A 14,308-nucleotide genomic window follows, 5' to 3' on the forward strand; every position below is an offset into this window, starting at 1 on the left:
CGTGACATAGACTATCCAGGTGAAGCTATGATCCCTTTTGATGTCACTTGTTAACTCCACTTCTATAAGTGTTAATGAAGGGGGGGAGACAGGTTAAAGAAAGATTTTTATGCCTTGAGACAATTGAGACATGGATTGTGTATGTGTGCCATTCAGAGGGTGAATGGGCAAGACTAAATATTTAAGTGCCTTTGAACTGGGTATGGTAGTAGGTGCCAGGTGTACCGGTTCGTGTCGAGAACTGAACTACTCAATATTAGGAAGGTATTCTTAATGTTTGGTTTAATGTCAGTGTTTATTACCTGGGTGGTTCGAGCTCTGAATGCTGATTGGCTGAAAGCCATGTTATATCAGACCGTATACCACGGGTATGACAAAACATTTATTTTTACTGTTCTAGTTATGTTGGTAAGCAGTTTAGAATAGCAAAAAGGCACCATGGGGGTTTGTGGTATGTGGCCAATATACCACACCCCCTGGTGCCTTATTGCTTAAATATACTACATACAGTATGTTTTATTGTCACATACACCGGATAGGTGAGGTACTGCGCCCCTGGAGCTAATCAGAAGTAGAGCGTGATGCATAATAATGAGAGAAATCTGGAGAAATTAATTATTTAAAAAATGAAAAAAACCTTTGACCTTTTATTCCACTATCAATGTACCATGAGTCACCAGTGTCACCAATTACCTTTGGATTTCCTCTTTTCACTAATGACAATTCAGATTGGCTAAATATCACTTTGAAGGAGTTTGTTCAAAAGGAGATGTAACATGTCCAGGGATGGTGTTGTAAAGACATGTTACATGTCCAGGGATGGTGTTGTAAAGACATGTAACATGTCCAGGGATGGTGTTGTCCTTACATGGAGCAGGATGCTACAGTCTCAAAATGGCCAGAAACAAAGACCTTTCTTCTGAAACTTATCAGTCTATTCTTGTTCTGAGAAATGAAGGGTATTCCATGTGAGAAATTTCCAAGAAACTGAAGATCTCGTACAACGCTGTGTACTACTCCCTTCACAGATCAGAGCAAACTGTCTCTAACCAGAATAGAAAGAGGAGTGGGAGGCCCCGGTGCACAACTAAGCAAGAGGACAAGTACATTAGAGTGTCTAGTTTGAGAAACAAACATCTCACAAGTCCTCAACTGGCATCTTCATTAAATAGTACCCGCAAAACACCAGTCTCAATGTCAACAGTGAAGAGGCGACTCCGAGAAATTGGCCTTCTATGCAGAGTTCCTCTGTCCAGTGTCTATGTTCTTTTGCCAATCTTTTTTTATTGGCCAGTCTGAGATATGGCTTTTTCTTTGCAACTCTGCCAAGGCCAGCAATTGAAAACAATTGGTCCAATGTGATGGCATGGGGCTCCATTCAATCACTCACATTACAGTATTTACAACATGCATGTAAACACTAACACACATCTTTTTCCAGTGTGAAATAGCAGGCTCCGATGAAGGCGATTCAAGCCAAATGTTTACTTGTCCCATGAATAAATCTATCAGATTTATGCAGCAACAGAGTGCTTCTTTATTCTCCTGAACAGTCACGAGTTGAAAGGTGGAGACCTAGTCAGTTGTCCAACTGAATACCTTCAACTGAAATGTGTCTTCTGCATTTAACCCAACCCCTCTGAATCAGAGAGGTGCGGGGGACTAACTTAATCAACAACCACATCTTCAGCACCCGGGTAAGAAAGATGTAGCTGCCTTGCTCACAGACAGAATGACAGATTTTTACCTTGTCAGCTCAGGGATTCGATCCAGCAACCTTTCGTTTACTGGCCTAACGCTGTAACCACTAGCCCACCTGCCACCCCTGAAGTATCCTGGGGTAAGGAATGTTTGTTTTGGGAACATCACACACTGATTTGGGTACTGAAAGAAAGAAGAGTCCTCTCAGATAACACTGTTGTTGAAGCGTATTGTTACGCGTGTGTGTGTGTTTGCAGGAGGTTCAGGAGTATAAACTCATTAATGTTGCAAAATGCAAGAATGATTGAATTCAGCTAGTATTCTGTTGTTTCACTCATCATGTAAATCCTCTTCTCTCTGTGACAGTTGGTACCCTTCTTATTCTCCAGGAGCTCAGCTACATCTCACAGTATAGAGAAGTGGGCAATGTTTTGTAACTTGCATGCTAGGGGCACAAGCCTCCATGACAACAAACCTCACAAAATATGCACACATTGTGAGAGGTAAAATAAACAGTCGGATTCCAACAACACCATGAGCAGAGAGAGAGAGAAGGGCCTTCGAGAGAGGGCTCATCAAGGCCCTGATTCCAGCCCAAGTTAAGCGTGCATATTCGTTCAGGGTAGAAATCTAAGAAATGAAGGTGTGGCGGAGGTGTGTCTACAGATAAGCCGTATTCTGACCTTGACCTAATTCCACTCATAATTCCACCACCTTTACACTCCAGAAAACCATGAATAAGACTGAGCGAACCTGCCGTTTCCAAGTGGAAAAAGCCTCTACTTTATTTTTTCCAATAAAAATAACAGCATTCTTTATGCACTGTAATTTATACATGAATAAGAGCGGATGTAAATGAGTAATCCGTTTTGAGAAGGGGATTGTAAATACACATTGATTCTTTTTCTTTACGATCCCTGGAGATGAATGTGAAACCAGCCTTACGGAAGCAAACTGAAAATCATATCAACTTGACATGTATTGTGGCCCCTTTTCCACAGTGAAATAGGCTACAAATAGCTGTGCCGTAAATTCAGAATTTTTATTGTGTGCCCTCGCAATTTGCGTGTATAAAATTTGGACAACCAATCTATAGGCTTCTGTAGGGCTGAACCTGCCAAGCTGATGAATGTTTTAATTATAGCCTATGCCCTGGCTTTTCTCCATTTTACATAGAAATGTGTATTGTGTTAAATATTAGCCACTATCAGGAGCCACTGTCAGTAATACCCATTGATTTATAACTGCTACTTTTGTGTTAGTTTCCTTCCATTTGTAGCCTACATTTTGCATCATTCCATTCCAATCTGTTTACCTTTCTTTCCTCTGTCAAGTCCAGGTAAGTAACGTTGTGCAGGACATGTTTCCTATTTTAATCAGTTTTGGAACTTCACATAGCAGGTTAAACCTGGAGCCTGGAGCGCGGTTGACAATGACTGTATTTTTGTCATACAGTTCCATGATTGTAAACTTTTTTCCACCTTCCAATATTTCACGGATTAAACTTGAATATGACAACTTTCAGGATGAATCAAACCACTCTATTCTTTATTCATCAATATATTTTGTGCGTAATGGCTCTCCAAGCCTGTTTTTTTAATGATTTACACATGCTTTCCTAACCCTAAAATGTGCATAAATACAAAATCAGAGTATTTTGTTTTATTTACCAGTTGGTGCTGAAATGGAGATGAAGATACATACTGTAGATGCCATTCTTTCATTGATCCATATATGCTGAACCCGTTCTCTAGATAAACTACATCACCAAAAGTATGTGTATATCCCTTCAAATTAGTGGATTGGGCTATTTCAGGCACAACCGTTTCTGACAGGTGTATGAAATAGAGCACACAGCCATGCAATCTCCATTGACAAACATTGACAGTAGAATGGCCTTACTGAAGAACTCATTGACTTTCAACATGGCACCATCATAGGAATGCTGCCACCTTTCCAACAAGTAATTTTGTAAAATGTCTGCCCTTCTAGAGCTGACCCAGTCAACTGTCAGGGCTCTTATTGTGAAGTGGAAACATCTAAGAGCAACAACGGCTCAGCCGAGAAGTGGTAGGCCACACAAGCTCACAGAACGGGACCACTGAGTGCTGAAGTATGTAGTGCAAAATAAATTGTCTGTCCTCAGTTGTGACACTCACTACTGAGTTTCAAACTGCCTCTGGAAGTAACGTCAACACAGGAACTGTTCGTTGGGAATTTCATGAAAGCCTAAGACCACCATGCACAATACCAAGCATCGGCTGGAGTGGTGTAAGGCTCTCCGCCATTGGACTCTGGAGCAGCGGAAACGCTTTCTCTGGATTGATGAATCACGCTTCATTATCTGGCAGTCCAACCGACGAATCTGGGTTTGGCGGATGCTAGGAGAACGCTACCTGCCCGAATGCATAGCGTCAACTGTAACGTTTGGTGGTGGAGGAATAATGGTCTGGGGCTGTTTTTCATGGTTCGGGCTAGGCCCCTCAGTTTCAGTGAAGGGAAATCTTCATGCTACAGAATACAATTCTAGATATTCTAGACAATTCTGTGCTTCCAACTTTGTGGCAACAGTTTGGGGAAGGCCCTTTCCTGTTTCAGCATGGTAATGCCCCCATGCACAAAGCAAGGTCCATACAGAAATGGTTTGTCGAGATCAGTGTGGAAGAACTTGACTGGCCTGCACAGAGCACTGACCTTAACCCCATCGAACACCTTTGGGATGAATTGGAACGCCGATTGCGAGCCAGGCCTAATCGCCCGACATCAGTGCCCGATCTCACTAATGCTCTTGTGGCTCAATGGAAGCAAGTCCCTGCAGCAATGTTCTAACGTCTAGTGGAAAGCCTTCCCAGAAGAGTGGAGGCCGTTATGGCAGCAAAGGGGGGACCAACTCCATAGTAATACCCATTATTTTGGAATGAGATGTTCGATGTGCAGTTGTATATTCTATTGAGTCTGTCGACAAAATTCTGATTAAAGGTAAATCGTATTTAAAGGGACGGCTTAAGATAAATGCACTGAAACCCCTATTGAATAAAATCTCCACAAGAAAATATGTTGGCTAGCAAGTGGTAGGGTTTTCAGTGGTTGAATTACATGTATTCAGTACTTGCAAGGGAACCACGCCTGCAAAGCCCGTTACGCATCTTCATAAGGTAAGTCTGAATACCAATTACTGAGAAGTGCATAGGAAAGGCGTGTGTAAGAAAGGAGGACAACTTGCTCCGAGCATCTTGACTGCCAGATGTGGCAGAGGGGAGGTCTCTGTTACTTCTGACTGGAGTATACAGGCCAAGGGTGGAGGGATACTTGTAGAATAAACACTATCTGCTTAGCCTCGTCACAGTGCCACCCTCACCCCTTTACCTCCAGATCTCCAAACATGGTTTCTATTCTGGTCAGGCGGGGGCCCTCCTTTGGAGTGGATGGTGGAGGGGCGGCATGTGATGTGGCACGTGCCGGTCCTTAGGCGCTCGGCTGCAACACGTGAGTGATGCGAGGAGACAGAGGAGCGACGAGCGGGGTGACATTGTGACAGCAGCCACCCAGAGGTCTTGTGTGCTACCCGTTCCTGGTCTCTTCCTCTTTGGAACAATTCAGAGACACCCATTTGATTATTACATTTACATTTAAGTCATTTAGCAGACGCTCTTATCCAGAGCGACTTACAAATTGGTGCATTCACCTAATGACATCCAGTGGAACAGCCACTTTACAATAGTGCATCTAAATCTTTTAAGGGGGGGGGGGGGGGCAGAAGGATTGCTTTATCCTATCCTAGGTATTCCTTGAAGAGGTGGGGTTTCAGGTGTCTCCGGAAGGTGGTGATTGACTCCGCTGTCCTGGCGTCGTGAGGGAGTTTGTTCCACCATTGGGGTGCCAGAGCAGCGAACAGTTTTGACTGGGCTGAGCGGGAACTGTACTTCCTCAGTGGTAGGGAGGCGAGCAGGCCAGAGGTGGATGAACGCAGTGCCCTTGTTTGGGTGTAGGGCCTGATCAGAGCCTGAAGGTACTGAGGTGCCGTTCCCCTCACAGCTCCGTAGGCAAGCACCATGGTCTTGTAGCGGATGCGAGCTTCAACTGGAAGCCAGTGGAGAGAGCGGAGGAGCGGGGTGACGTGAGAGAACTTGGGAAGGTTGAACACCAGACGGGCTGCGGCGTTCTGGATGAGTTGTAGGGGTTTGATGGCACAGGCAGGGAGCCCAGCCAACAGCGAGTTGCAGTAATCCAGACGGGAGATGACAAGTGCCTGGATTAGGACCTGCGCCGCTTCCTGTGTGAGGCAGGGTCGTACTCTGCGGATGTTGTAGAGCATGAACCTACAGGAACGGGCCACCGCCTTGATGTTAGTTGAGAACGACAGGGTGTTGTCCAGGATCACGCCAAGGTTCTTAGCGCTCTGGGAGGAGGACACAATGGAGTTGTCAACCGTGATGGCGAGATCATGGAACGGGCAGTCCTTCCCCGGGAGGAAGAGCAGCTCCGTCTTGCCGAGGTTCAGCTTGAGGTGGTGATCCGTCATCCACACTGATATGTCTGCCAGACATGCAGAGATGCGATTCGCCACCTGGTCATCAGAAGGGGGAAAGGAGAAGATTAATTGTGTGTCGTCTGCATAGCAATGATAGGAGAGACCATGTGAGGTTATGACAGAGCCAAGTGACTTGGTGTATAGCGAGAATAGGAGAGGGCCTAGAACAGAGCCCTGGGGGACACCAGTGGTGAGAGCGCGTGGTGAGGAGACAGATTCTCGCCACGCCACCTGGTAGGAGCGACCTGTCAGGTAGGACGCAATCCAAGCGTGGGCCGCGCCGGAGATGCCCAACTCGGAGAGGGTGGAGAGGAGGATCTGATGGTTCACAGTATCGAAGGCAGCCGATAGGTCTAGAAGGATGAGAGCAGAGGAGAGAGAGTTAGCTTTAGCAGTGCGGAGCGCCTCCGTGATACAGAGAAGAGCAGTCTCAGTTGAGTGACTAGTCTTGAAACCTGACTGATTTGGATCAAGAAGGTCATTCTGAGAGAGATAGCAGGAGAGCTGGCCAAGGACGGCACGTTCAAGAGTTTTGGAGAGAAAAGAAAGAAGGGATACTGGTCTGTAGTTGTTGACATCGGAGGGATCGAGTGTAGGTTTTTTCAGAAGGGGTGCAACTCTCGCTCTCTTGAAGACGGAAGGGACGTAGCCAGCGGTCAGGGATGAGTTGATGAGCGAGGTGAGGTAAGGGAGAAGGTCTCCGGAAATGGTCTGGAGAAGAGAGGAGGGGATAGGGTCAAGCGGGCAGGTTGTTGGGCGGCCGGCCGTCACAAGACGCGAGATTTCATCTGGAGAGAGAGGGGAGAAAGAGGTCAAAGCACAGGGTAGGGCAGTGTGAGCAGAACCAGCGGTGTCGTTTGACTTAGCAAACGAGGATCGGATTTGTATTATGAGCCAAGCCTAGGCTGCAGATGACATGTGCTGTGATCTGAGCATGGCTGTGTCTAACATAGAGTCAGAGGGACACTGCTGGCAGGAAGCTGGGAGCACAAGAGCCGTGGAAGAATCCTGCAGCCATTCTATAAAAAGCAACAGTCTCATAAGGTTTCAGGTGTCTAAGGTCCCCATTCCACATTTTAATCCACCTAAGTATGGCTGAAAATGTTTATCTGGTCCTGTGGTGTGTTCATCAGCCTGTTAAATCTCCCGAGCACCAATGCATGCTCACTTGTATACTGTAATGGCGCCGGAGGGGATGGCTGCTGTTTTATGGGCTCTTTTGTTAGTTTTTTTTGCGTTGTTTGTAACTTATTTTGTACATAATGTTGCTGCTACCGTTTCTTATGACCGAAAAGAGCTTCTGGACATCAGAACAGTGATTACTCACCTTGAACAGGATGAATAATTTTTCTTTAATGAGTCGGACGAGAGGGATTTACTCCAGACACCCAACGAGGCCCTCATCCCCGTCATTCGCAGGAGAAAAAGACAGAGATATCGCGGAAGGAGATCGGGATGCCTTGTCAGGATCCGGCGTAAGAGGGAAAACTGTAATATTTTATGTTTCACAGAGTTGTGGCTGAACGACGACATGAATAACATACAGCTGGCGGATTACACACTGTATCGGCAGGATAGAACAGCAGCCTCCGGTAAGACAAGGGGCAGCGGTCTATGTTTATTTGTAAACAACAGCTGTTGCACGATATCTAAGGAAGTCTCAAGGTTTTGCTCTCCTGAGGTAGAGTATCTCATGATAAGCTGTAGACCACACTATCTACCAAAAGAGTGTTCATCTATATTTTTTTTGGGCTGTCTATTTACCACCACAAACCGATGCTGGCACTAAGACCGCACTCAATGAGCTGTATACAGCCATAAGCAAACAGGAAAATGCTCCTAGTGGCCGGGGACTTTAATGCAGGGAAACTTAAATCCGTTTTCCCTCATTTCAACCAGCATGTTAAATGTGCAAACAGAGGGGAAAAAACTGTAGACCACCTTTACTCCACACACAGAGACGCAAAAAAAGCTCTCCCTAGCCCTCCATTTGGCAAATCTGGCCACAATTCCTGATTCCTGCTTACAAGCAAAAACTAAAGCAGGAAGCACATGTGACTCAGACAGTAAAATGTGGTCAGATGAAGCAGATGCTAAGCTACAGGACTGTTTTGCTAGCACAGACTGAAATATGTTCCAGGATTCTTCCGATGGCATTGAGGAGTACACCACATCAGTCACTGACTTCATCAATAAGTGCTTTGATGACGTCTTCCCCACAGTGACTGCACGTACATACCCCAACCAGAAGCCATGGATTACAGGCAACATCCGCACTGCGCTAGTGTAGAGCTGCAGCTTTAAAGGAGCGGGACTCTAACCTGGAAGCTTATAAGAAATCCTGCTATGCCCTCTGACGTTCCATCAAACAGGTAAAGCATCAATACAGGACTAAGATCGAATCGTACTACAAAAGCTCCGACGCTCGTCGGATGTGGCAGGGCTTGCAAACTATTACAGACTACAAAGTGAAGCACAGCCGCGAGCTGCCCAGTGACATGAGCCTACCAGATGAGCTAAATTACTTCTATGCTCGCTTCAAAGAAAGTAACACTGAAACATGCATGAGAGCATCAGCTGTTCCGGACGACTGTGTGATCACGCTCTCCGTAGCCGATGTAAGTAAGAGCTTTAAACAGGTCAACATTCACAAGGCCGCAGGGCCAGACGGATTACCAGGACGTGTACTCTGAGCATGCGCTGACCAACTGGAATGTGTCTTCACTCAACTTTTAAAACTCTGCCTGTCTGAGTCTGTAAGACCACCATAGTCCCTGACCCCAAGAACACTAAGGTAACCTGCCTAAATGACTCATAGCACTCACGTCTGTAGCCATGAAGTGCTTTGAAAGGCTGGTCATGGCTCACATCAACATCATTATCCCAGAAACCCTAGACCCACTCCAATTTGCATACCGCTCAAAAAGATCCACAGATGATGCAAGCTCTATTGCACTCCACACTGCCCTTTCCCACCTGGACAAAAGGAATACCTATGTGAAAATGCTATTCATTGACTACAGCTCAGCGTTCAAAACCACAGTGCCCTCAAACCTCATCACTAAGCTAAGGATCCTGGGACTAAACACCTCCCTCTGCAACTGGATCCTGGACTTCCTGACAGGCCGCCCCCAGGTGATAAGGGTAGGTAACAACACATCTGCCACGCTGATCCTCAACACGGGGGCCCCTTCGGGGTGCATGCTCAGTCCCCTCCTGTACTCCCTGTTCACTCATGACTGCATGGCCACCCTCATTACGTTTGCCGATGACACAACAGTGGTAGGCCTAATCACTGACAACGACGAGACAGCCTATAGGGAGGAGGTCAGAGATCTGACCGTGTGGTGCCAGGACAACAACCTCTCCCTCAAAGTGATCAAGACAAAGGGGATGATTGTGGACTACAGGAAAAGGAGGACCAAGTACGCCCCCATTCTCATCAACGGGGCTGTAGTGGAGCAGGTTGAGAGTTTCAAGTTCCTTGGTGTCCACATCACCAACAAACTAACATGGTCAAAGCACACCAAGACAGTCGTGAAGAGGGCACGACAAAACCTATTCCCTCTCAGGAGACTGAAAAGATTTGGCATGGGTCTTCAGATCCTCAAAAGGTTCTACAGCTGCACCATCGAGAGCATCCTGACTGGTTGCATCACTGCCTGGTATGGCACCTGCTCTACCGTCCGACCACTAGTCACTACAGAGGTTAGTGCGTACGGCCCAGTATATCACTGGGGCCAAGCTTCCTGCCATCCAGGACCTCTATACCAGGCGGTGTCAGAGGAAGGCCCTAAAAATTGTCAAAGACTCCAGCCACCCTAGTCATTGACTGTTCCCTCTGCTACCGCACGGCAAGCGGTACCGGAGCACCAAGTCTAGGTCCAAGAGGCTTCTAAACAGCTTCTATCCCCAAGACACCTGAACATCTAATCAAATGGCTACCCAGACTATTTGCATTACCCAACCACTTTTTTTATGCTGCTGCTACTCTCTGTTTATTATCTATGCATAGCCAATTTAATAACTCTACCTACAAGTACATATTACTTCAATTACCTCAACTAACCGGTGCCCCAGCTCATTGACTCTGTACCGGTACCCCCGGTATATAGCCTCTCTAATGTTATTTTTACTGCTAATCTTAAATTACTTGTGATTTTATTTATTTTTTGGGGTATTTTTCTGTAAACTGCATTGTTGGTTAAGGGCTTGTAAGTAAGCATTTCACTATAAAGTCTAAACCTGTTGCATTCGGCGCATGTGATGTCATGTGAACTGTCACTGTTGAAAATAAGCTTGAGTTGAGGTCAACAAAGCAAACTATTTTGTTTGTCATTAGCATCCAATAGAAGATGTGTTCAGGGTGATCTATCAGTTATCTCATACTAGCCTGGTATGTTTCATAGAAGGGGAACACTAAATAAGTGAGAACTATGGTTGAAAAGCAAAGATGAATGTGAGTGTGTGCTTGTATGTGTTTGTGTGACTCTGGGACAATGTGAGCCGTTGTGAAGAGAGGAAAACAAGAGAAACCAGTTGGAAAGGTTAAGGTGGAACAAATGGGATGGAAGGATTAGATTAATCATGACAGTGCCGCTAATGACTCATCCCCCATTTCCACAAACACACACTCGGTGTGTAAAGATTCTCTGCTTCCTTTGGGTGATCTAATTTGAATGGGGAGAGCAGCAATATTACCATGTCTACTGTGTTGTTCACCATAATGGTACACCCTGTTTCGTGTCTTCCAGTGAAAATGAGCCTACTGTAATGCCTGTCTGTGAGGCTGTATTGGGTTCTTGTTTGCTGTGTCATGTGGACATGTCCTCATGTGACAGGAATCCTTTCTTTTTATCAGCTTGAAACAATAAAGCAGTGAAATAGATCTGGATGCGTGTGTCTTACTTTATTAGCGTCTCCAACAAGTCTCCAACGAGCATAAATAAGCCTGAAGAAAAACCTGATGTGTTATTGTTAATGGCAGATTTCCAAATAAATAATTGTCACAAACTCCCCATAATTAACCTGTAATTGCATCAGTTTTCATTCCTCAGTATGTTGGGGGAAATCAGACAGCATAGTGAAAGTCAAGGCAGAACAGCAGCCTGTGTCTCTCCATCTCTGTCTGACTCTCTCCATCTCTGTCTGACTCTCTCCATCATCTGTGTAATGTGTTCCGTTGAATTATTATGTAGATGCACACAATCCTGAAATATGAATGAAATAAAACACTTATACAAGTTTGCATAATTTAATTTAGCGTCAAAATAAATAGCCCTAACTATTCCTTGCATTCAGTGGGCTCTGAAAGTGTTAGGGGATGAAGAGGAACTTTTTGTGTGATCCAAGATATGATAAATGTCTCTACCATCTACACATCCGCTGAAGTAATGTTACCTCTAAACATAAGGGTCCCATGTGCTAAACTGTTTTCTATACACAGCAGCATTCCTTGTGTGGCAAGTTATATTTTTTTAATTTAACCAAGCAAGTCAGTTAAGAACAAATTCTTATTTAGAATGACGGCCTACCCCGGCCGACGCTGGGCCAATTGTGCGCTTCCCTGTGGGACTCCCAATCACAGCTGGATGTGATGCAGCCTGGATTGAAACCAGGTACTACAGTGATGCATCTTGTACTGGGATGCAGTGTTGTAGACCACTGCGCCACTCGGGAGCCCGATATACTGTATGCCTTTTAGACAATGTATTGTGACTTGATCACATTTACATGTTCTATCAGCATCACTTCTAAAGTTGTCATACTCTGTGGGCGAGTGCTTGTTATGTGACAGAAAACATGTAGGTAATCATTCCAAATGAGTTCATGCTACAGGGATGAGACATGCCCGCCTCGTGTCACTCTCTAAACACATTTTTACGCAATGAAGTATTAAATAATTGTCATCCTTTTAACCTATAAATGCAGCCCTAGGCTTTAGCATGGCTATTGGCTGCTCAATACATTTGATGCAGAATCTGAATTAAACTGAGATGCTGGTTCATTCTCTAATGAATTCCACATACCCACACAAACAACCCCCCAGGCGCTCAAAGTTGTAGCTTTGATATAGCCCAGTTTACTCTAGTCATGTCTTGGTGATTGTCTGAAAGTGACAGGGCGTCAATCAGCCTGCAGGGCCAATTATGTATAGTAAATGGGTACGCCAGTCCCTGTTGGGATCTAACAACATGGATCTGAAATGTCAGGTTGGGTGACTGATGGGTAAAATGTTGGGCGGGGTAGGACAAACTGGTCAGCCAGCATACCATCTATTGCTGAACCTTATAGCGGCTACAACTCCAGATAACATGTTTACAGCTCCAGATAACATGTTTACAACTCCAGATAACATGTTTACAACTCCAGATAACATGTTTACAGCTCCAGATAACATGTTTACAGCTCCAGATAACATGTTTACAACTCCAGATAACATGTTTACAACTCCAGATAACATGTTTACAACTCCAGATAACATGTTTACAACTCCAGATAACATGTTTACAGCTCCAGATAACATGTTTACAACTCCAGATAACATGTTTACAACTCCAGATAACATGTTTACAACTCCAGATAACATGTTTACAACTCCAGATAACATGTTTACAACTCCAGATAACATGTTTACAACTCCAGATAACATGTTTACAACTCCAGATAACATGTTTACAGCTCCAGATAACATGTTTACAACTCCAGATAACATGTTTACAACTCCAGATAACATGTTTACAACTCCAGATAACATGTTTACAATTACAGATAACATGTTTGCAGCACCTTGGCCCAATTATAGCCTATTCTTTTTGATTCTAAACAAATTAAAAATAGGCCTGATTAATTGACCAACCCATTTGCAGCGATAATATATAGCCTAGCAACTGCAACAATTTATCTTATTCATCTTATTCTGTTCTGTGGGTGACTGAGTAGGAAACCCCAACTCAGAAGCTAAGAGATCAACCAGAGCGCAAGACATCAATGGCAGCACCACAATGTAGCCTTTCTCTGATGATATGGTCTTTCTTCCTCCCAGCCAGCATCTTTCCTTGAAATCCTTTACCAGTCATGATCATTATGAAATATAAAGTCTTTGAAGAGAACTAGCCTCAGTAATGTCAAGGACAGATCAATTCACACTGAACTAAAAAAATAAATGCAACATGCAACAACTTCAAAGATTTAACTGAGTTACAGTCAATTTAATCAAATTGATTAGGCCCTAATCTATGGATTTCACATGATGAATGGGAATACAGATATAAATCTGTTGGTCACAGATACCATTAAAAAAAGAAGGGGGTTGGATAAAAAAAAAACGTAAGTACCTTTATTTAACTAGGCAAGTCAGATGAGAACAAATTCTTATTTACAATGACGGCCTAGGAACAGTGGGTTAACTGCCTTGTTCAGGGGCAGAACAACAGATTTTCACCTTGTCAGCTCAGGGATTCAATCTTGCAACCTTTCGGTTACTAGTCCAACGCTCTAAACACTAGGCTACCTGCCGCCCCATTTGCCTCATGCAGTGCGAAAAATCTCCTTCGTATTGAGTTGATCAAGCTGTTGATCAAGTTGCTGGATATTGCCGGGAACTGAACACGCTGTTGTACACGTCAATCCAGAGCATCCCAAACATGCTCAATTTGTGACAAGTCTGGTGAGTATGCAGGCCATGGCAGAACTGGGACATTTTCAGCTTCTAGGAATTGTGTAATGATCCTTGTGACATGGGGCCATGCATTATCATGCTGAAACATGAGGTGATGGTGGCAGATGAATAGCATGACAATGGGCCTCAGGATCTCGTCACGGAATCTCTGAGCGTTCAAATTGCCATCGATAAAATGCAATTGTGTTCATTGTCCGTAGCTTATGCCTTCCCATACCATAACCCCACCACGACCATGGGGCACTCTGTTCACACTCTGTACACGCTGTCTGCCATCTGCCCGGTACATTTAAAACCAGGATTAATCCGTGAAGAGCACGCTTCTCTATCATTCCAGTGGACATCGAAGGTGAGCATTTGCCCACTGAAGTCGGTTACAAGGCCGAACTGCTGTC

The sequence above is a fragment of the Salvelinus fontinalis genome, chromosome 13 (genome assembly GCF_029448725.1).
Source record: "Salvelinus fontinalis isolate EN_2023a chromosome 13, ASM2944872v1, whole genome shotgun sequence".
NCBI classification, from domain to species: Eukaryota; Metazoa; Chordata; class Actinopteri; order Salmoniformes; family Salmonidae; genus Salvelinus; species Salvelinus fontinalis.